The sequence below is a fragment of the Chiloscyllium plagiosum genome, unplaced genomic scaffold (assembly GCF_037043375.1).
Source record: "Chiloscyllium plagiosum isolate Xiang-an unplaced genomic scaffold, Cpla_swu_hap1 HiC_scaffold_8, whole genome shotgun sequence".
Classification (NCBI taxonomy): domain Eukaryota; kingdom Metazoa; phylum Chordata; class Chondrichthyes; order Orectolobiformes; family Hemiscylliidae; genus Chiloscyllium; species Chiloscyllium plagiosum.
This window is the reverse complement of record NW_028270146.1, coordinates 17277567-17299674: the sequence shown is the minus strand read 5'-3', so window position 1 is coordinate 17299674 and position 22108 is coordinate 17277567. Positions and strand designations below refer to the sequence as shown.

The 22108-nt window shown below is 43.8% G+C and overlaps 1 protein-coding gene across 28 annotated transcripts in view; it reads left to right on the top strand.

Annotated features, from left to right (window-relative positions):
* The window catches only part of LOC122553369 (neurexin-3), a 2038938-nt gene that overhangs the window by 786753 nt on the left and 1230077 nt on the right, over positions 1-22108 (top strand). The gene's annotated exons all lie outside the window — the stretch shown is intronic.

The window sequence follows — 22108 nt, the reverse complement described above, 5'->3', positions numbered from 1 at the left end:
GGGCCACTGCTGTTTGTCATTTTTATAAATGACCTAGATGAGGGCATGGAAGGATGGGTTAGTAAATTTGCAGATGACACTAAGGTCGGTGGAGTTGTGGACAGTGCTGAAGGATGTTGCAGGTGTAGATGAGCAGAGAGATCTCGGTGTCCATGTTAATAGATCCCTGAAATTTGTCACGTAGGTTGATAGGTTTATTAAGAAGGCATTCAGTGTGTTAGCTTTTATTCGCAGAGGGATTGAGTTTTGGAGCCACGAGGTCATGCTGCAGCTGTCCAAAACTCTGGTGTGGCCATACTTGGAGTATTGCTTACAATTCTGGTCACCACATTTTTGGAAGGATGTGAAAGCTTTGGAAAGAGCTCAGAGGAAATTTACCAGGATATTGTCTGATATGGAGGAAAGTCTTATGAGGAAAAGCTGAGGGACTTGAGGCTGTTTTCATTAGAGAGAAGAAGGTTGAGAGGTGACTTATTTGAGACATATAAGATAATCAGAGGTTAGATGGGGTGGACAGGGAGAGCCTTTTTTTACTCAGTAGAAAGTGTGTGGAACACACTGCCTGCAAAAGTCGTGGGCTTGCCAACTTTAAGGGCATTTAAATGGTCATTGGATAAACATATGGATGATAATGGAATACTGTAGGTTAGATGGGCTTCAGATTGGTTTCATAGTTTGGCGCGAAATTGCGGGCTGAACGGCCTATGCTTTGCTGTAATGTTCTATGTTCTAATATGTTCCATCATTCCCTTAACTTTTATGTGAGTATCCATCTACCACCTATTGCTTAAGTGCTGTTGACCTTGACCATGCCCGCAGGTTTAACATTCTCATCAGTGTAATTGGCGACCTCCATGAGAGAGCTCCGAAGTATGGGAGATGGAGAAGTGAGCAATGACTAAATGGGAATGTTTAGTGCACCTTTTGTAAGCTTGGGAACATGATAAATTATTATTAGAATAAAAGGAGCGTCACTCGACACAAGGCAATGCTGACACCTTGAGTAACGTGTTCCAATCATTAACATTGATATTTTGCACCCATATCACTGTAATAACATGCATGCACACAAAATAATTAATTGCTGTCATGTTGGCAAGCAAGCGTATGCAAGTACACATCAGTATAAACCTGCATCTGACAATGTTATTAATGAACCTCATTGTTCCGAGCATTAACGCAGAATTAATATATTTATTTTGACTGAACTCTTAACACATTGATGGATGTTTCAAATCTGAAACCAAAGGCTACATTATTAGAAATTCAAGTTGCATAAGTTTAGAGTTTATTTTCTGTTCCTTGGAGTAATGCTCTTTTCCACTGCTAAGTAGAGCACAGCTGCTATCTTGTATGCAATGGTTGGATGTTCCCATTTAGCCACTTGCTCTTTATCTGAGGTGTAGCAATGAGAATGACAAAGATATGGACAGCGATGGTCAGGAATTAGCCTCGGATCTATCTGGACGGTCCGCATGGATGTATCACAGGGACAGCATCACTGAGTATTTTTAAGGTAGATGTAAATGGATTCCTAACCAACAGAGTCTGAGGTCTCATTGTCACCCTCAATCCCCCTTGTCCCCATCACAACACTAACCAAGGCCAGTCATCAGGACAGATTGATTTGAACAATGGAACGCCACTTTGAGAAATTTGTCAGGATCAGTGATGACTTTTGAAATAACTCCACAGAGGCCGGTATCCCATCACCAGGTCACCCTGTATTTACACGTGCATATTACTTGACACTGGTTTGGCTCCCTCAGAGCCAGTTCTCTGAGTGAACAGAATCTCTGACACTCCTGTTTATTTTTCTCTCTTTTTTCAGACACTCCTGTTTATTTTTTTTTAACCCCCACAACACTGCCGCCTAACTGCGGTAGTGCTTATTTTTTCCCCCAGCACCCATGTTGTGTGTGTGTGTGTGTAGGTGTGAGACACAGTGAGAGACACAAGGTGCATGAATCTTTATTCATTTTCCACCACCAGGAAGATACGAAAACACCCGAGTGGCCAGTGACAAGTTAGTGCCCTTCGCATCAAAGGTCAATGCTGTGTGATCAAACAGTGAAGGGGAGGGCAGGGATTAAATCAAAATAGAGTTGGAGGGGGAAATAATACACTCCACTCCTTGCGGTGCCCACCGCTCCCTGAACAACTCCAGGGTGTTGGTGGCACCGCATGCTCCTTCTCCAAGGATACCCGGGCTCTAACGTAACTGAGGAAGAGGGGTAGGCAGTCGGCCCTATTGACTCCCTCCACGGCCCGCTGCCTGGACCTGTTTATGGCCAGTTTGGCCAGGCCCAGGAGCAGACCCACGAGGAAGTCTTCAGCACTCCTGTTTATATCTGTCAGCCAGGGCTCCCTGATAGGACCAGATTAACAACCCAGTCAGGGAACTCCTAATATGTCCACCTGGCTATATTTATTCCAGTTTAATGTACAGTGCACAACCTGCAGTCTCTGCCAGGTGTGGGGAAGGTGTTGCTTGAAGGGTTGGCTCATTTGGAGATTTGCTCTCTGTTGTGGTTCTGTTCGCCGAGCTGGAAGTTTTTGTTGCAAACGTTTCGTCCCCTGGCTAGGCGACATCATCAGTGCTTGGGAGCCTCCTGCGAAGCGCTTCTTTGATGTTTCCTCCGGTGTTTATAGTGGTCTATAGTAACAACCGGAAGCGGCAGGGACAGACCACTATAAACACCGGAGGAAACATCAAAGAAGCGCTTCGCAGGAGGCTCCCAAGCACTGATGTCGCCTAGCCAGGGGACGAAACGTTTGCAACAAAAACTTCCAGCTCGGCGAACAGAACCACAACAACGAGCACCTGAGCTACAAATCTTCGCACAAAATTTGCTCTCTCCCTACCACATCTCAGCTTCGCTCCTGCACCTACCTGCTGAAATTTCCCAATGCGTTGGGTGCCTTGACAGATGAACGTCCTCCAGTTTGATCGGTCACAGGGAAGTGACTCCCCTGGTGCAGTGAAGGTGTTTGACCTCTTCAGGGATGCTTTGAGGACAGAGAGAGAGCCAACTGGACACAGAATTGGCTTGATGGTAGGAGAGAGAGAGAGAGAGTGCTGGTAGAGGATTGTTGTTCAGGTTGGAGGCCTGTGACCATTGGTGTGCTGCAATTATCGGTCCACTGTGTATAAATTCACGAAGGGCATCGGTAAGGTGAATAGCAAAGCACGTTAGGGGAATCCAAAACTAGAGGGCATAGGTTGAAGGTGAGAGGGGAAAGATTTGAAAGGGACCTGAGGGGCAATATTTTCATACTGAGGGTGGTGTGTATGTGCGAGCTGCCAGAGGAGAGGTTGGAAGCGAGTACAATCACAACAATTAAAGACATTTAGACGGGTACATAAATAGGAGAGCTTTAGAAGGATATGGATTGAATACAGAAAAATGGGACAAGTTCAATTTAGGAAACTGGGTCAACATGAATGAGTGGGCTGAAGAGTCTGTTTCCATGTTGTATGATTCTAAGGTTATCACTTTCCACTATCCTCCTGGATGTTTTCTACCATTGATTGAGCTCAGAGGTTAAATAAAAGATCTCTCTTTTAAAACTAGCCTCATTGCTGTTGGTTTAAGTGTAATGGATGACAGTAAGAGCTGAGGTCTAACACCTTTATGGACTTTGGATGCTGGAAATCTGAAACAAACACAGAAATGCTGGAGAAACTCAGCACCACCTTTGCGAGAGAAAACAGAGTTAACGTTTCAAGTCTGGTATGACTCTCCTTCAGGGCTGACATCTGAACATCACATCTTTATCGATGTCCTGGAGCTAGATGGAGTGGATGATTTGCAATTGCTGGTTAAGTTTGTCAAGTTGTACCATTGTGTGCACTGAACCTTGGAGCCTATTCTAGTCTCTGAGGGTCAGTATTTGTCTCATGCTACTAGCTGTAAGTCTTTTAAATTTCATACATGTTGAAATTACACTGGGTACAGGTTAACGTGCCCACATTTGTTTGCTTACCTGCTGAGTGAACGAAACATTTAAATAAGTTAATAACTGCATTGAATAATGGATCATGAATTTTTGATGTGATCCATCGTTATTTGATTTGATTTATTAATGTCACATGTACCTCAGTACGGTGAAAAGTTTTGTTTTGCCTGCAGTACAGGCAGATCATACCATTATAAAGTGCATTAGGTGACAGAACAGAGCGAGGAATACAATATTCTGGCTGCAGAGAAGGTGCACAAAGAGCGAGATCAACATTAAATTTAAAGTTTGAAAGTTCCGTTCAGCAGAATAATAACAGCGGGGAAGAAGCTGTTCCTGAACCCTTTGTTATGTACATTTAAACTCCTGTATCTTCTGCCCAATTGAAGAGATTGGAAGAGATTATAACCGTGGTGAGAGAGGTCTTTGATTATGTTGGCTGTCTTCCAAGGGCATGGGAAGTATAGGTGGAGTCAGTGGATGGAAGGTCAGCTTGAACGATGGACTGGGCTGTGTTCACAACTGTGTGGATATGTTCGGCAGCCTTAAACTGGTAATCAGATCTGAGTATCAAGGCCTTTATCTGTGTTTCTACAGAAATGCTGAGAATTACCCACCTCAGAGGTTAAATAAAAGATCTCTCTTTATCATTTCATGCACCATTGTTAGCTGGAATTGTGTTTGTTTAGCTAATGAAAATGGAATTAAATTGCTGCTTGCAATGTGTACAATGTACAGAAAATGTCTCTTTCTTCAAATCTGTAACCATGCTGTGTTTCAATTGCCAGCTACTCATTCTGAGATTCCTCTCAGTCGTTGCTGTCCTCGATTTCTCAAGTCACAGGATATGTTATTATAATTAGGGCTGAACCACTTAAAATAAACCCTGTGACGAAAAACCATCCAGGTTTGAATTAGGCAAGAGTCCAAAGCCTGAGTGTGGAGCTGACTCGCAATTCTGTAGCAAATCTCCAAAGACACTGGGGAGATTTCAAATTGTTAATCCGCTTAACTGCAACGGTGACCTTGTATCTGTTTTGGAAAGAATTGTACTGCTGTGTAAATGTTAAAGTGGTATTTGATCTGACTTCAAAGCCAATGTTTTCTGGTTCGGGAGAATGTCATGTTGCATAAAGTTTGCAGGTGCTTCAACATGCACTCCAACACTCTATTCAGGCATTCATTCACCCAAGGCAAATAACTGGCTAGCCTATGTTTTATTAGCACATTTTAGTAGAGATGATCTTTTCCTTAATGGAGCTTTTCACACTTTTTTATACTGTTGCTGGCAAGAGACATGCATTCGAGGGGAGACATTGGCCCGTTGTATTATCACTGCACAGTTAATCCAGAGACTCGTGTAGTTCTCTGTTGGCCTGGATTTGAAACTTGCAATGGCAGATAGTGGAATTTGAATTCAGCGAACAATAAGAAGTACAGTAGAATTTAGAGTGTAATGATGAGCATGAATCCATTGTCAATTGTTGGGAAACAAATCCATCTGGTTCCCTAATGTCTGTGAGGGAAGGAAATCTGCCTTTCTTAGCTGGTCTGGTCTACATGCGACTCCAGTCACACAACAATGTGGTTGACTTGTAAAATAGTCCCAGCCTATCCAGCTTCTCCTTATAACTCAAACTGTCCAGTCCCAGTGAAATCCTTGTCAATTTTTTCCGCACCTTCTCCACTTCAAACAACATCCTTCCTATAGCAGGGTGACCAGATTTGTATACAGTATTCTAAAACTGGCTTTAGCAATGTCCTGTACAGCCGCAACATGGCATCCCAACTCCTGTACTCAGTGCTTTGACCAATGAAGGCAAGCATGCCAAATGCCTTCTTCACCACCCTGTCTACCTGTTACTCCATTTCCAAGGAACTATGAACCTGCACTTCTAGGTCCTGCTGTTCAAGAACACTTCCCAGGGCCGAATCATTAACTGTGTAAGTCCTGCCATGGTTTCTCTTACCAAAATGTAACACCTCGCCTTTATCTAAATTAAACTTCATCTGCCATTCCTTGGCCCATTGGTTCATCTGATCAAGATCTCATTGTACTCTTAAATGATCTATTTCACTGTCCAGTATAGAATCAATTTTGGTGTCATCCACAAACTTACTAACCATGCCTCATATATTCTCATCCAGGTCATTTATATAAATGACAAAAAACAATGGAGCCAGCACCGAGACTGATGGCACACCAATGGTCACAGACCTTCAGTCAAAACAACAATGCTCAACAACCTCCCTCAATGTTCTACAAATAGTAATTGTTGTTTAGTACAGAAACAGAGTCATAGAGCATGGAACAGACCCTTCAATCCAACAGTCCATGCCAACCATAATTCAAAACTAAATTAGTTCCACCTATCTGTATATGGTCCATATCCCTACAAACATTTCTTGTTAATATACTTATCGAAATGTCTTTTAAATGTTGTAACTGTTCTCACATCCACCACTTCCACTGAGAGTTCATTCCATAGACAATCACTCTCTGTGTAAAATATTGTCCCTCACGTTTTTTTTTATCTTTCTCCTCTCACCTTAAAAATATGCCCCCTAGTTTTGAAAGCCCCCCACACTAGGGGAAAAAAAGTACCTACCATTCCTCTTATATATACTCCTCGTGATTTTATAAACCTCTATCAGGTCACCCCTCAACCTCCTATACTCCAGTGGAAAATGTCCCTGCCTATCCAATCTCTCCCCATAACTTAATCCCTCTATTCCTGGCAACATGCTGGTGATTTTTTTTCTGAACCCTCTCCAGTTTAATAATATCTTTCCTATAACAGAGTGACCAGATCTGGACACAGTACTCCAGAAAAGGCCTCACCAATGTCCAGTACAACCTTGACATAACATCCTAACTCCAATACTCAAAGGTCAGAGCAATAAGGGCAATCTGTTAATCATCTTCTTAACCGTCCAATCTATACGTGATGCAAATTTCAAAGAATGATGTACCTCACCTCATAGGTCGCTGTTCTACAAGACGATCTCAGGCCCTACGTTTAATTATAGAAGTCCTGCTGTTGTTTGTTTTACCAAAATGCAATACCTCGCATTTACCCAAATTAAACTCCATCTGCTGCTCATCGGCCCATTGACCCAATTGATCAAGATCTCTTTGTAATCCTAGATAACCTTCTTCACTGTCCACCAATCTTGATGTCATCTGCAAACTTACTTAATCAGGTCTTCTATGTTCTCATCTCAATCATTTATATAAATGGCAAGCAAAAATGGACCCAGCACCGATCCCTGTGGAACACCACTGGTCACAGGCCTCCAGTCTGAAAAATAACTCTTCACCATCACCTTCTTTTTCTTACCATCAAGCTAATTTTGTACCTAATTAGCAAGCTGACCCTGAATCCCATGTGTTCTAACTTTACGAATTAGTTTGCCAAGTGGAACATTGTCAAAGGCTTTACCAAAGTCTGAGTAAACAATGTCTACTGCTCAGCCCTCATCAGTCCTGTTGGTTACTTCTTCAAGGTACTCAATCAAGTCTTGTAAGATGTGACTTCCCTCTCTCCAAACCATGCTGACTATCCCTAATCATTCTTTGCCTTTCCAAATGCATATAAATCCTATCTTTCTATCATCCTGGGTCTGAAAATCACATAAATTGAGGAATTTTAGTGTAGTTATTTGAAAAATTTTAAATTTGGTCATGAATCCAGGAACAATGGGGCTTGATTTCCAGTGCACTAGCAATGAGGTTTGGCAACACCCAGTGCCCAGGCCCGAGGGTGGTCAGAATCCATGAGGACAGATATAAAACAGGGTTTAATCCATAGAATCATCCCAGTCTGTGAAGATACGTCGAGGGGATCAAATGATATAACGTCAATGCCCAGGGCAACCATTGCTGCTACTCACCTCAACAACAGTCAAGGTACCTGCATAGTAATTTAACACCAACCTATCCATATGTGGACCTCAATGAAAATGTCCAAGCTTTTGAAGATTAAATGATATTCCAAGCCGCGCAGCAGGAAAACATTGTGTCATGCCAGATGATATGCTTATTGACTTTGTTTTCACCTCTGTGGCAGTCTGTTGAATTTCTATTGATATCATTTACACAAGAATCATGAGCAGGAAGATGCTATTCAGCCTCTCAAGCCTGCTCCTCCATTGCAGGCAGTCATGGCTGGTTTAGTTTTCATTCCTTGGCAGCACTAATGGGAACAAATTATCTGCAAATTATTTTTGCAAAGGTCCACTGATTTAGCCAGCAGTTGTCTCTGGTGTTGTAGAAGCAGAAAAAAAAGAAACATATTCTCTGTGTTAAAAAATAAGCATCCAGTAAGTTGTGTTAAACAGGTGCATTCTCAATGAACAGGATGAAGAATCTATTCAAATCATCAGTGTGTCTCATTGATTTTGTTTAGCTGCAGCAAGCCTATCCTCAGTTATGATCTATCAATCACCAATGTACATTTTGTGTTGATAGACCAATTTATTGTCTCAACAACTCCTGTCAGTGCAAAGAGCAGGAAACAGAGCAATCACACATCCTCTCAATGGCTAAATTGACAGAAGAAATTTAAAGGAGAATTTGATCTGATTTTCTTTTAATGATAAATATAACAGAGAATAAATTGATGATAGTCATTTGTCGTTCAATCAAGTGCTTACAACATCAGAGCCATGAGAGTCTGCCATCTGTTACTTTGACAAAGGAATTAGAACACTTAGAATGGTAATCTATGAGGTTTGTGCCAGATATTGTCCACCATGGCCTTAACCCGTGCTACATAATCAGCCAATTTACTCTATTTGTATCAATTACAGCTTGTTGTTGAAATGGAAACATCCTCAGTGTCACGGAATTGTTACAACACAGAAGGACGGCCCATTTTGTCTCCAAGTGCACACCTCACTCCATACTGTTCTCCTACCTAACCCGGCACATTCTTCCTTTGTCACTCTGCCAGGGCGTTCAGTGTTTCTGTCATCGCAGAGGATTGCACTGAATTTTCACCTCCCTGATTGGACTGGAATGGAGATTGTCAGGAATGGCCAAAACGTTACCAAAGCTGCACGTCCAGCCTCCCATTTCCACCCGTAGGCAATTTTCACAAAAGCAGGAGAGGGGGAGAGGGCAGAGTCATAGAGTCATGGAGATGTACAGACCCATCAGTCCAACCCATTCATGTTGACCAGATATCCTAAATCGATCTAGTCCCATTTACCAGCACCCAGTCCAGATCCCTCTAAACCCTTCCTATTCATATATCCATCCAGATGCCTTTTAAATGTTGTAATTGTACCAGCCTCCATCACTTCCTCTGGCAGCTCATTCCATACATGCACCAACATGGCATCCCAACTCCTGTACTCAGTGCTTTGACCAATGAAGGCAAGCATGGGTGCTGGGGAAAACAATAAGCACTACTGCAGTTAGGCGGTAGTGTGGGGGTTTAAAAAAAATCAGGAGTGTCAGAGGTTCTGTTCACTCTGAGAGCTGGAAAAAAAGAGTCAATCAGACTGCTGTGGATCAGGAGTCACAGTGTAGGCCAGACCAGGTAAAGACAGTAGTGATCCAGATTTTAATGACAATCGATGGCAGTTTTCCCATCTTCTTGGATTATGTTTATATTCCAAATTTTATTAATTCTTTAAAAATTCACTTGTGGCACATGGGAGCCAGCATTTATTACCCAGAGGGCAATTAAAAGTCAACCAAATGACTGTGGGTCTGGAGTCACATGTAGGCCAGATTGGTTGAGGACAACAATTTCCTTCCCTAAAGAACATTGGTGAACGAGATGGGTTTTTCCCAACAATTGACAATTACTTCATGGCCATGATTGGACCCTTAATTCCAGATTTTTATTGAATTCAAATTCCACCATGTGCCAAGATAGGACTCGAGGATATAGACTGAGTATGAACACCAGAAAGACAAGGTCAGTGGTAGTTAGAAGGAGTACAGTAGAAGAAAATAGCATAAGGATGGTGTCACACTGGAATAAACTGGAGGGAGGAACCTTATCGGTTCTGAATGATGTGAGCGATGGTGAGAAATCTGGGAGAATTGTGGGGAGTCAGACAAGGCCTTCCCTGACACCAGAAACAACTCATTGCATTTTCTAACAGAGCTCTAGTCGTTGCAACAAGATCTTTGCTGAGAGTGATGAGATGCCTATTGAGGGAGATTATCACTTGTTGAAAGCCTCATTAACGATGAATCTCACCCGATGAATAGTAAGTCAACAGTGAGTGTGCCACTAGAGGGCATAGGTTTAGGGTGAGGGGGGAAAGATATAAAAGAGACCTATGGGGCAACTTTTTCACACAGAGGGTGGTACGTGTATGGAATGAGCTGCCAGAGGAAATGATGGAGGCTGGTACAATTGCAACATTTAAGAGGCATTTGGATGGGTATATGAATAGGAAGGGTTTGGAGGGATATGGGCCAGGTGCTGGCAAGTGGGACTAGATTGGGTTGGGATATCTGATCGGCATGGACCGAAGGGTCTGTTTCCATGCTGTACATCTCTATGACTCTATATAGTCTGTTAAAGCTTTGCTGCACTCCTTACATTGCCGGAACATCCTTCCTCAGATAAAGAGACATATCTTTATACACTACTCCAGGTGTGGTCTCACCAAGGTCCCTGTCCATTGCAGCAAGACATCCCTGTTCCTGCACTCGAATCCTGTCGCCTTGAAGGCCCAACATACCTTGTAGGAGATATTGTTATCTCCTAAAAGTTAGTATCTTAGTCTGTGCCACATTACTCCTGAAAGTATAACTGATTTATTTGATTTGAATTGATTTATTTATTGTCACATGTTCCGAAGCACAATGAAGAGCTTTGTTTATGAGCAGCACAGGCAGATCATGGTAAGCAATGACATACAGCTCATAGCACAAAAAAAATGCTTAGGCAGGGCATACAGGTTACATCACATAGGACATGTGCTGGACAAGATCAACATTAGCAAGATCACCATTATTTGAAGTTTAGAGAGGTCCTTTCATCAGTCCAATAAAGGGTAGGGAAGGAACTGTTCTTAAACCTGCTGGTGACTGTGTTCAAGTTTCTGCATATGCTGCCTGATGGAAGAGGTTGTAGATGCACATTAGTGAGGTGGGAGGGGTTGTTGATGATGTTGGCAGCTTTCCGTGGCAACGGGCAGTTTAAATGGAGCCCATGAATGGGAGGTTGGCTTCCGTGTTGGTCTGGGCTGTGCACACTACCTTCTGTAGTATCTTATGGTCCTGGGCAGAGCAGTTGCCATACCAGGCCATTATGTTCCCAGACAGTATGCTTTCTATAGTGCATCTACAAAAGTTGGTGAGGGACCTTCTGGACATGCTAAATTTCCTGCGCCGCCTGATGAGGAAAAGGTTTTGTTGTCACTTCTTGACCGTCGAATGGGAAGCCCAGGACAGATTGTTGGTTATCGTCACTCCTAGGAACTTGTCGCTCTCCACCCTCTCAACTTCAGCTCCATTGATGGAGATGGAGGTGTGTTCTCCTCCTTTCGTTCTGAAGGCAATGATCAGTTCTTTAGTTTTGCTGACGTTGAATGAGAGGTTGATATCATTGCACCATGTCACCGAGCCCTCTATCCCCTTCCTGTATTCTGACTCATCACTGTTGGATATCGTCCTGCCATGGTGGTGTCATCGGCGAACCTGTAGATGGCGTTCATTTGGAATTGGCACCATAGTTGTGGGTCAACAGGGAGTTTTGTAGGAGGCTTCGGATGCATCCTCGGACAGCTCCAGTGTTGAGTATTATCGTGGGGGAAGTGCAGTTGTCTATCTTCACTGAAGAATGTGTCAGATAAGGGTCACCACTAGTGTCCCTGCTGACTACATCTGCGGGAAGTGCACTCAACTCCAGCTCCTCGAAAACCATGTTAGGGAACTGGAGTTAGAGCTGGATGAACTTCGGATCATTCGGGAGGCAGAGGGGGTTATTGAGAGGAGTTACAGGGGGGTAGTCACTCCTCAGGTACATGAAAAAGGCAAATGGGTTGCAGTCAGGAGATGGGAAGGGAACCGGCAGGCAGTGCAGAGATCCCCTGTGGCCATTCTCCTCAACAATAAGTATACCATTTTGGATACTTTTGGGGGGGACAACTTACCAGGAGAAAGCAGTGGGGCACAGGGCTCTGGCACAGAGTCTGTCCCTGCTGCTCAGAAGGGAAGGGGGAAGAGGAGCAGAGCAGTAGTCATTGGGGACTCCATAGTTAGGGGGACAGATAGGAGGTTCGGTGGGGACGAGAGAGACTCATGGTTGGTGTGTTGCCTCCTAGGTGCCAGGGCTCGTGATGTCTCTGATCGTGTTTTTGGGATCCTTAAGGGGGAGGGGGAGCAGCCCCAAGTCGTGGTCCACATAGGTACCAACGACATAGGCAGGAAGAGAGATGGGGATTTAAGGCAGAAATTCAGGGAGCGAGGATGGAAGCTTAGAGCTAGGATGAACAGAGTTGTTACCTCTGGTTTGTTGCCCGTGCCACGTGCTCGTGAGGCAAGGAATAGGGAGAGAGAGGAGTTGAACACGTGGCTACAGGGATGGTGCAGGAGGGAGGGTTTTGGATTCTTGGATAATTGAGGCTCTTTCTGGGGTAGATGGGACCTCTACAAGCAGGATGGTCTTCATCTGAACCAGAGGGGTACCGATATCCTGGGGGGGAAATTCGCTAAGGCTATTGGGGTGGATTTAAACTAATCCAGCAAGGAGATGGGAACCAAATTGTAGCCCGAGTATAGAAAAGGTTGAGAGTAGGGAGGTCTGAAATCAGGTTTCAGGGATGCAAGATGGCACCGGCAAGCAAGAAGTTGGTTTGAAGTGTGTCTACTTCAATGCCAGGAGCATCCAGAATAAGGTGGGTGAACTTGCAGCATGGGTTGGTACCTGGGACTTCGATGTTGTGGCCATTTCGGAGACATGGATAGAGCAGGGACAGAAATGGTTGTTGCAGGTTCCAGGATTTAGATGTTTCAGTAAGAACAGAGAAGATGGTAAAAGAAGGGGAGGTGTGGCATTGTTGGTCAAGGACAGTATTTCAGTTGCAGAAAGGATATTTGGGGACTTGTCAACTGAGATGGTATGGGCTGAGGTTAGAAACAGGAAAGGAGAGGTCACCCTGTTGGGAATTTTCTATAGGCCCCCAAATAGTTCCAGAGATATAGAGGAAAGGATAGCAAAGATGATTCTCGAAAGAAGTGAGAGAGACAGGGTAGTTGTCATGGGGGACTTCAACTTTCCAAATATTGACTGGGTACAAGTACTATAGATGGGTCAGCTTTTGTCCAGTGTGTGCAGGAGGGCTTCCTGACACATATGTAGACAGGCCAACAAGGGGTGAAGCCACATTAGATTTGGAACTGGGTAATGAGCCCGGCCAGGTGTTAAACTTGGAAGTAGGTGAGCACTTTGGTGATAGCGATCACAATTCTGTTATGTTTCCTTTAGTGATAGAAAGGGATAGGTGTTTACCACTGGGCAAGAGTTACAGCTGGGGGAAAGGCAATTATGATGCAATTAGGCAAGATTTAGGAAGCATAGGATGGGGAAGGAAACTGCAGGGGATGGGCACATTAGAAATGTGGAGCTTATTGAAGGAAAAGCTCCTGAGTGTCCTAGATAAGCATGTACCTGTCAGGCAGGAAGGAAGCTGTAGAGCGCGGGAGCCGTGGTTTACGAAGCAAGTGGAATCGCTGGTCAAGAGGAAGAAGAAGGCTTATGTTAGGATGAGATGTGAAGGCTCAGTTAGGGCGCTTGAGGGTTACAAGGTGGCCAGGAAAGACCTAAAGAGAGCGCTCAGAAGAGCAGGAGGAGACATGCGAAGTTGTTGGCGGATAGGATCAGGGTAAACCCTCAAGCTTTCTATCGGTATTTAAGGAATAAAAGAATGACGAGAGTAAGATTAGGGCCAATCAAGGATAGTAGTGGGAAGTTGTGTGTGGAGTCAGAGGAGATAGGGGAAGCACTAAATGAATATTTTTCGACACTATTCACTCTAGAAAACGACAATGTTGTCGAGGAGAATACTGAGATACAGGCTACTAGACTGGGTGGGATTGAGGTTCACAAGGAAGAGGTATTAGAAATCCTGCAGAGTGTGAAAATAGATAAGTCCCCTGGGCCGGATGGGATTTATCCTAGGATCCTCTGGGAAGCCAGGGAGGAGATTGCCGAGTCTTTGGCATTGATCTTTAAATCGTCATTATCTACAGGAATAATGCCAGAAGACTGGAGGATAGCAAATGTGGTTCCCCTGTTCAAGAAGGGGAGTAGAGACAACCCTGGTGATTATAGACCAGTGAGCCTTACTTCAGTTGTTGGTAAAGTGTTGGAAAAGATTATAAGAGATAGGATTTATAATCATCCAGAAAAGAATAATTTGATTAGGGATAGTCAACACGGTTTTGTGAAAGGTAGGTGGTGTCTCGCAAACCTTATTAAGTTCTTTGAGAAGGTGGCCAAACAGGTAGATGAGAGTAAACCAGTTGATGTGGTGTGTATGGATTTCAGCAAGGCGTTTGATAAGGCTCCCCACAGTAGGCTATTGTACAAAATGCGGAAGAACGGGATTGTGGGAGATACAGCAGTTTGGATCAGTAATTGGCTTGCTGAAAGAAGACAGAGGGTGGTGATTGATGGGAAATGTTTGTCCTGGAGTCCAGTTACCAGTGGTGTACCGCAAGGGTCGGTGTTGGGTCCACTGCTGTTCGTCATTTTTATAAACGACCTGGATGAGGGCGAAGAAGGATGGGTTAGTAAATTTACAGATGACACTAAGGTCAGTGGAGTTGTGGATAGCGACGAAGGATGTTGGAGGTTACAGAGAGACATAGATAAGCTGCAGAGCTGGGCTGAGAGGTGGCAAATGGAGTTTAATGCGGACAAGTGTGAGGTGATTCACTTTAATCGGAGTAACCGGAATGCAAAGTATTGGGCTAATGGTAGTGTCGATGAGCAGAGAGATCTCGGTGTCCAGGTACACAGATCCTTGAAAGTTGCCACCCAGGTTGACAGGATTGTTAAGAAGGCATACAGTGTTTTAGCTTTTATTAATTGAGGAATCGAGTTCCGGAACCATGAGGTTATGCTACAGCTGTACAAAACTCTAGTGCGGCCGCACTTGGAGTATTGTGTACAGTTCTGGTCACCGCATTATAAGAAGGATGTGGAAACTTTGGAAAGGGTGCAGAGGAGATTTACTAGGATGTTGCCTGGTATGGAGGGAAGGTCTTATGAGGAAAGGCTGAGGAATTTGAGAATGTTTTCGTTGGAGAGATGAAGGTTGAGAGGTGACTTAGTTGAGACATATAAGATAATCAAGAATGGTGACGGCAAGCACGAGGGGGCATAGCTTTAAATTGAGGGGTGATAGATATAGGACAGATGTCATAGGTAGTTTCTTTACTCAGAGAGTAGTAAGGGTATGGAATGCTTTGCCTGCAACAGTAGTAGATTCGCCAACTTAAAGTGCATTTAAGTCGTCATTGGACAAGCATATGGACGTACATGGAATAGTGTAGGTTAGATGGGCTTTAGATTGGTATGACAGGTCGGTGCAACATCGAGAGACGAAGGGCCTGTACTGTGCTGTAATGTTCTATGCTCTATGTTCTATGATTGTGGTCTGTGGGTCATGAAGCTGAGGATCCAATTGCAGAGGGTGGCGCTGAGACCAAGGTGACCGAGTTGTGAGATCAATCTGGAGGGAGTAATGGTGTTAAAGGCTGAGCTATAGTCAATGAGCAGGAGTCTGAGGTAGGTGTCTTGGTTGTCCAGATGTTTCAGGGATGAGTGCAGGGCTATGGTTATGGTGTCTGCTGTGGACCAGTTACATCGGCACTCTAATTGTAGAGGACTGAGGCAGGCTGGGAGATTGGAGTTGATCTGGGCCGTGATCAGCCTCTCAAAGCACTTCATGATTATAGATGTCAGAGCCACTGGGCGGTAGCCATTAAAGCACGTTGCATGTGCTTTCTTTGGTACTGGGATGATGGTGGTCTTCTTGAAGCAATTGGTAACTTCAACTTGTCGAAGGAAGAAGTTGAAGATGTTGGTGACTGCCTCTGTCAGTTGGTCCACACAGGATCTAAGTGCTTGGCTGGGGACTCCAACCGGGCTCATCACTTTCCTTGGGTTGACTCCCTGGAAGACTGATCTGACATTTGCAGTGGTGTCAGTGGGCACAGCTGTATCCGGAGCATAGAAAGCATCGAGTGCATCAGGGAGGGATGTGTGTTTGTCCACTATCTTGTTCTTCATTTTGTATCCCGTAATGTTGTTTCGGCCTTGCCAAAAGTGGTGGGAGTCTGGTTGGTAGGTTTGGGCCTCTGACTTGGTTGGGTCCTGTCTCTTAGCATCCCTGAAATCTTTGTGGAGGTCATATGTGGATCTCCTGTATAAGTCTGGGTCATCCAACTTAAATGTCCTCAGCATTCTTGGGTAAGGTGAAAGGCAATGGGGTATGCTTTCTGATCAATACCTCCTGGTATTCAGGCATTGTGACCTTTACAAGCCCTTGCTCCCCTCACCTAGAATGCCTTACAGTGATATGCCATCCCTATGACCATGACTTCAACTTGGGAGTTTTCTGATACTTATGGCTCAGCTATTCACTGCCTTCACCAGCTGCTGCATTGAAGAATAAGCAGTCTTACTTTAATTATCTCTCTTCCCAATGTCTTAGAAGTTTCCATCTTTAAAAGGAACTCTCAGCAGGCTTTTCACTTGCTTGAATTTAGAAGACAGTCATACAGCACAGAAACAGACCCTTCAATACAACCAACCCATACCGAACATAATCCCAAACTAAACTAGACCCACCTGCTTGCTCCTGGCCCAGATCCCTCCAAACCTTTCCTATTCATGTACCTATCCAAATGTCTTTTAAACATTGTAATTATACCCACATCCGCCATTTCCTCAGGAAGTTCAATCAACACACAAACCACCCTCTGTGTAAAATAGTTGTCACTCATGTCTTTTTTTAAAATCTTTCTCCTCTCGCCTTAAAGTTGTGCCTCCTAGTCTTGAAATCCCCCATCCTTGGGAAAAGACACCGACCATTAACTCTATCTACACCTCTCATGAATCTCTTAATTCACCCATTAACATTCAATATAGTCAAATTGAGGCACGCATAATTTTAGAAATTATAATCACTTGATTTGGATATTCATGCGCATTTTCACTTAGAAAACTTACTCAAATATTGATGCAAATGCTTAATTAAAATTAAACATTTTAGTAATACTCAAATTATATTGGCACCTGTCTCTCTTTGCTAATATTACATGCAGATATCAAATTTTCTCCACAGTAGTGATTTCTTAGTTTTTTTTTCCTCTCAGACCAAAAAACCTCACTAAAATTTTCAGAATTTAATCTCAACCTGGTCTTTCATGAAGGTGTACTAATGTACAGTTCTAAAATGCCTGAGTCAGATATATTCAAAGTATACTCACTCATTGGGCGGCACGGTGGCTCAGTGGTTAGCACTGCTTCCTCACAGCGCCAGGGACCCTAGGTTCAATTCCCGCCTTGGGCAACTGTCTGTGTGGAGTTTGCACATTCTCCCCGTGTCTGTGTGGGTTTCCTCTGGGTGCTCCGGTTTCCTCCCGCAGTCGAAAGATGTGCAGGTCAGATGAATTGGCCATGCTAAGTTGTCCGTAGTGTTAGGTGCATTAGTCAGGGGTAAATATAGGGAAATGGGTCTGGGTGGATTGCTCTTTGGAGGGTCGGTGTGGACATGTTGGGCCAAAGGGCCTGTTTCCACACTGTAGGGAATCTAATCTAATCTAAAAAATATGACCTACCTCTAGAGTTCACCTCCGCCATCCTGACAGCAGTTTACATACCACCCCATGCAGATGTGAAGAATGCCCTGACAAAATGTACAAACACTCTGGAGACATATTCATTGTGGACAGTGACTTCAACTGGGCCAACTTGAAGAGGGTGCTGCCAAACTAGCACCAAAACATCCTCTGCCCCACCAGAGAATCGAACATTCTGAACCACTGAACATTCACAACCGTCTTCCCCATCTATCATCAGAATTTAACCTCAACCTGGTCTTTCATGAAGGTGTCCCTCTCCATCCCCCGCACACATTTCGGAAATTCACATCGCGGCACGGTGGTCCTCCTCTCAGCTTACAAGCAGAAGCTGAAATGGGAGGAGCCTTCATAAAAGGAAGTACAATACTGGTCTGAGGCTGTGGAAGACCATCTCTGGGACTGCATGGAATCAGTGGCCTGGACCGTGTCCAAGTACTCAGCAGATGAGTACACCACACCGTCACCAAAGAAGTCAATCCGAGTGTTCCTCCACCATAAACCTTGGATGAACCTGGAAATCCACTCCCTACTGAAGACCGGGCAGGCAGCATTCAAGTCAGGTGGCCCAGACCAACACAGGAAATTCAGAGGTCTCCGCAAAGCCATCAGGGATGCCAAGAGGCAGTGCCCAGACTAAGCTAGAGGCTCAAATCAACCATCAGTCTTGCACCACCTGTGGCAAGGCCTAGACCACATTACGATACAAAACTTAAGAGCTCATGGTGAACAATAACTGACTAACGTCTCCCAGAGACAGTCTTTTATATATCTGTGGTTGGAACATTTCCGTAGTTTTTAAGTGAATCCTTTTGGTCCAGCTGTCTTTTACAACAGTTACACAGGAGATGCCCAGGCTAAAGCCAACATGTTATCATTTTCGAAGAGATTCAGAGGAATATTTGGTTACGACTAACTGCAGCCTATAATATGAAATCACATCTGGTAGCTAAAGTGTTGGCCGTGAGGGTACTGCTGGTAGATAACATTAAAAATTAACATTCTTGATTGTGCACAGTTTGGAGGAGCAGGGGACCTCCATAATGAAGCTGCAGGCCACTCATCTTCTTCTGACCTTATCCATTTGGTGTTCCCTGATGTCTACTAAATTTCCAACAATATTCCCTCCTCTGGCCCCAACCTGTCTCCACCCACCACCACCCACCACAAGGCTCAATTGTCAGCTAACTTCTATCATCCTCAGAATGGCAATGTAATCATTGTCATGTATGCTTAGAAACGTGCTGAAATCATTCAGAAGTGGTTATGTTCCTATCATAACCCTTTCCTCTAACTGTAATTGTTGTGGCTTCTTCAATGGGTTTTATTGCACATATAGAAAATTGCTCTTTACGAACGTCTGACGTAAGGCGTGTAATTTTAAAGATCTGACATACAAACATTTCCTTTAGAGCAATAAAGTTATACAGCACGGAAACAAGCCCTTTGGTCCAACCTATGCATGCTGACTCAGTAAAAGCTCTCATTCCCTGACTGTGAAGCATTAATTAAATAATTAATTAAGTGCTTAAGAATTAAGAATTGCATTAGGCAATTTTAGTATGAAAGGGAGAAATGTGACAGTGTAGGCTTGGAGGACTGAAGGGCCTGTTTCTGTGCTGTTTTGTTCTTTGTTCTTGATTCTATGGCTATTTTATATTGTCTTGCATTATGCTCCAACAAGTCAATTCGTGAACAAGTTCAAGAATGGACTCCATTTTCAACCCAGAAGTGTGTGTGCGTGTGTGTGTGTGCGCGTGTGCGTGCGTGTGCGCGTGTGCGTGTGCGTGCGTGCGCGTGCGTGTGCGCGCGCGTGTGTGTGTGCGCGTGTGTGTGCGCGTGCGCGTGTGTGTGTGCGCGTGCGTGAGCGCGTGTGTGTGTGTGTGCGTGTGCGTGTGTGTGTGCGCGTGTGTGTGTGTGCGTGTGTGTGTGTGCGTGTGTGTGTGTGTATTATTTCTGTGTGCAATTTTTGCCGTTGTGATTGTCCTTCATTTGAGCAAAGTTTGTGGTTCTATCACACTCAACTCATGAAGCGTTTGAAAAATAACTTGCAACATCATTGTTTTTGAAAAATGAGTCACTCTTGAGTCAAAAGATGGCTATCAACCCTTCAAAGGCCTGAAGCCTGCAGCCCGCTTGGCAAACAGCCCTGAGAACAGAGTGCACTAACCTAACCTGATGCTAGCACGCATTACCTCACCTTGAACACCTTCCCTCTCACTGCTTCAAATCCTCCCACCACCACACTAACCAGAACCACAATGCTGTATTTGTTTATTTGTACCTGTCCAGTATTGATGCCCACTGTGCTTGATTGATTAAGTCTGGGTGTGGACTTGGAGTAAGGTAAAGACATCTGTAGATACATATAAAGTCAGAGCGGACTGACTCATTTTGAAATAGACCATTCAGCCCATTGTGGCTGTACCACCTTTCAACATGGCTGATGTTCTGTATCAATACCATACTCCTGGTCTCTTTCCAAATCCCTTAACAGCTTCAGTGTCGAGAAACCTATTTCTTTCTTAAACATATTCAATGATTTTGCCTTCACAAAGACAATGTCAGAGGCTGAAGAAATTTCTCATCTTTTCATTCTGTTCATTTCTATCCTGTGTCCTGAGAGTGTGATTCCTTATCTTGGACTCTCCGGGCCAGTAGTCACATCATCTTTGAGTCCAATCTGGGCAGCCATGTCAGAATTATATATGTTGCAATGAGATGCCCTCTCAGTCTTCTGAACTCAAGTGAATCCAGGCCCAATCAACCCAATCTCTCTTCATACGACAAACCTACCATCACTGGAATTAGTCCAGTGAACTTTCACTGCACTCCCTGTAAGGAAAGTACATCTTCTCTTAGATAAGGAGATTAAAACTGCACATGCTACTCCAGATATAATTTCAGCAAAGCCCTGTAGAATCGCAGCAAGAGATCCTTGCTTCTGTACTCAAGCCTTCTTGCAATGAAGGCTAATGTAACATTTGCCTTCTTAAAAATTGGAAGCCAGAGTAGCAGCATGGAGCAGATATTTTAAAGCTCTGTGAATCAAATAATTTATACACACTAAAACTTGTATCATCTCTGCATAGACCTGAAATATAAAATAAACAGTAATTGACCTCTTCAGCGTGCTGGTCCAACCCAGACCACTGTACCACAATCAGTGAGGAAGAGGACTCTGTGAAATTGGTCCTCTTCCTCATTGATTGTTGTGCAGAATTTGGACATGAGCCACCTGGCAGTCTAGTCTTTCAGAACAAAAACCCATAGACGCACAATGCTCCCTTGTTACGTTGAATGTGAAAAGGAGAATAAACATGCATGGGTCATAAGCTTTTCTTGGGTGTTGCAATCTCATCCTGCTATGAAACATCATTCATGGGTGACATAACTCCATAAAATATTTCATCACCAAATCACCCTTTATTTAGACATACATAATACATGATACTGACTCACCTTGCTCAGTGAACAGAAGCTCTGACATTCCTGTTTATTTTATTTTATTAAACAAATTACAAAACAGTTTACAAAAAACATTTACAGCTGTACACAAGAGACAGCAATTTTACAAGGGAGAGGAGCAGCAAAGCTAGGCCCCAAACCCTACCATTCAACCACTTTACAGGGAGATGAGGACAAACCTCAAATCCCAGTTCCACATATGACAAGACAGTGACAATGACATTTGTACATTAGACAATACTGTTACATACAAAAGTGCAGACAATACAGACCCAGCAAGCCCACACCCCTCCCACCTTCTGATCATTCTAAGGCAGCCCGCCCCTACCCACCTACATTCCTGTTTATATCTGTCAGATTGGGCTCGCTGATTGGACCAGATTAACAGCCCCAATCATAAGTTTATAAGATATAGGAGCAGAATTAGGCTATTCAGCCCATCACATCTGCTCCTCCATTCGATCATTGATATGCTCCTCACCTTCATTTTCCTGTCTTCTCTCCATAACCCTTCAACCCATTCCCAACTAAAAATCTGTCTAACTCCTCCTTAAATTTACTCACTGTCCCAGCATCCGTCACAATTTGGGGTAGTGAATTCCACAGATTTAAAACCCTGTGGGAGAAGCAGTTTCTCCTCAACTCTGTTTTAAATTTGCTGCTCCTTACCCTAAGACTATAAACTCTCTTCAGGGAACTCATATTCTATAAGGTCTTCCCTGCTGACCTCGTTACAATCACTACAGTGGGGAGTACCTTTTTGTTTAAAAAATTGTAAATTCTTTTAGCTTGAAAGACAAGAAATTGACATCCCCTCAGATGGGGGGAAGCCCAATT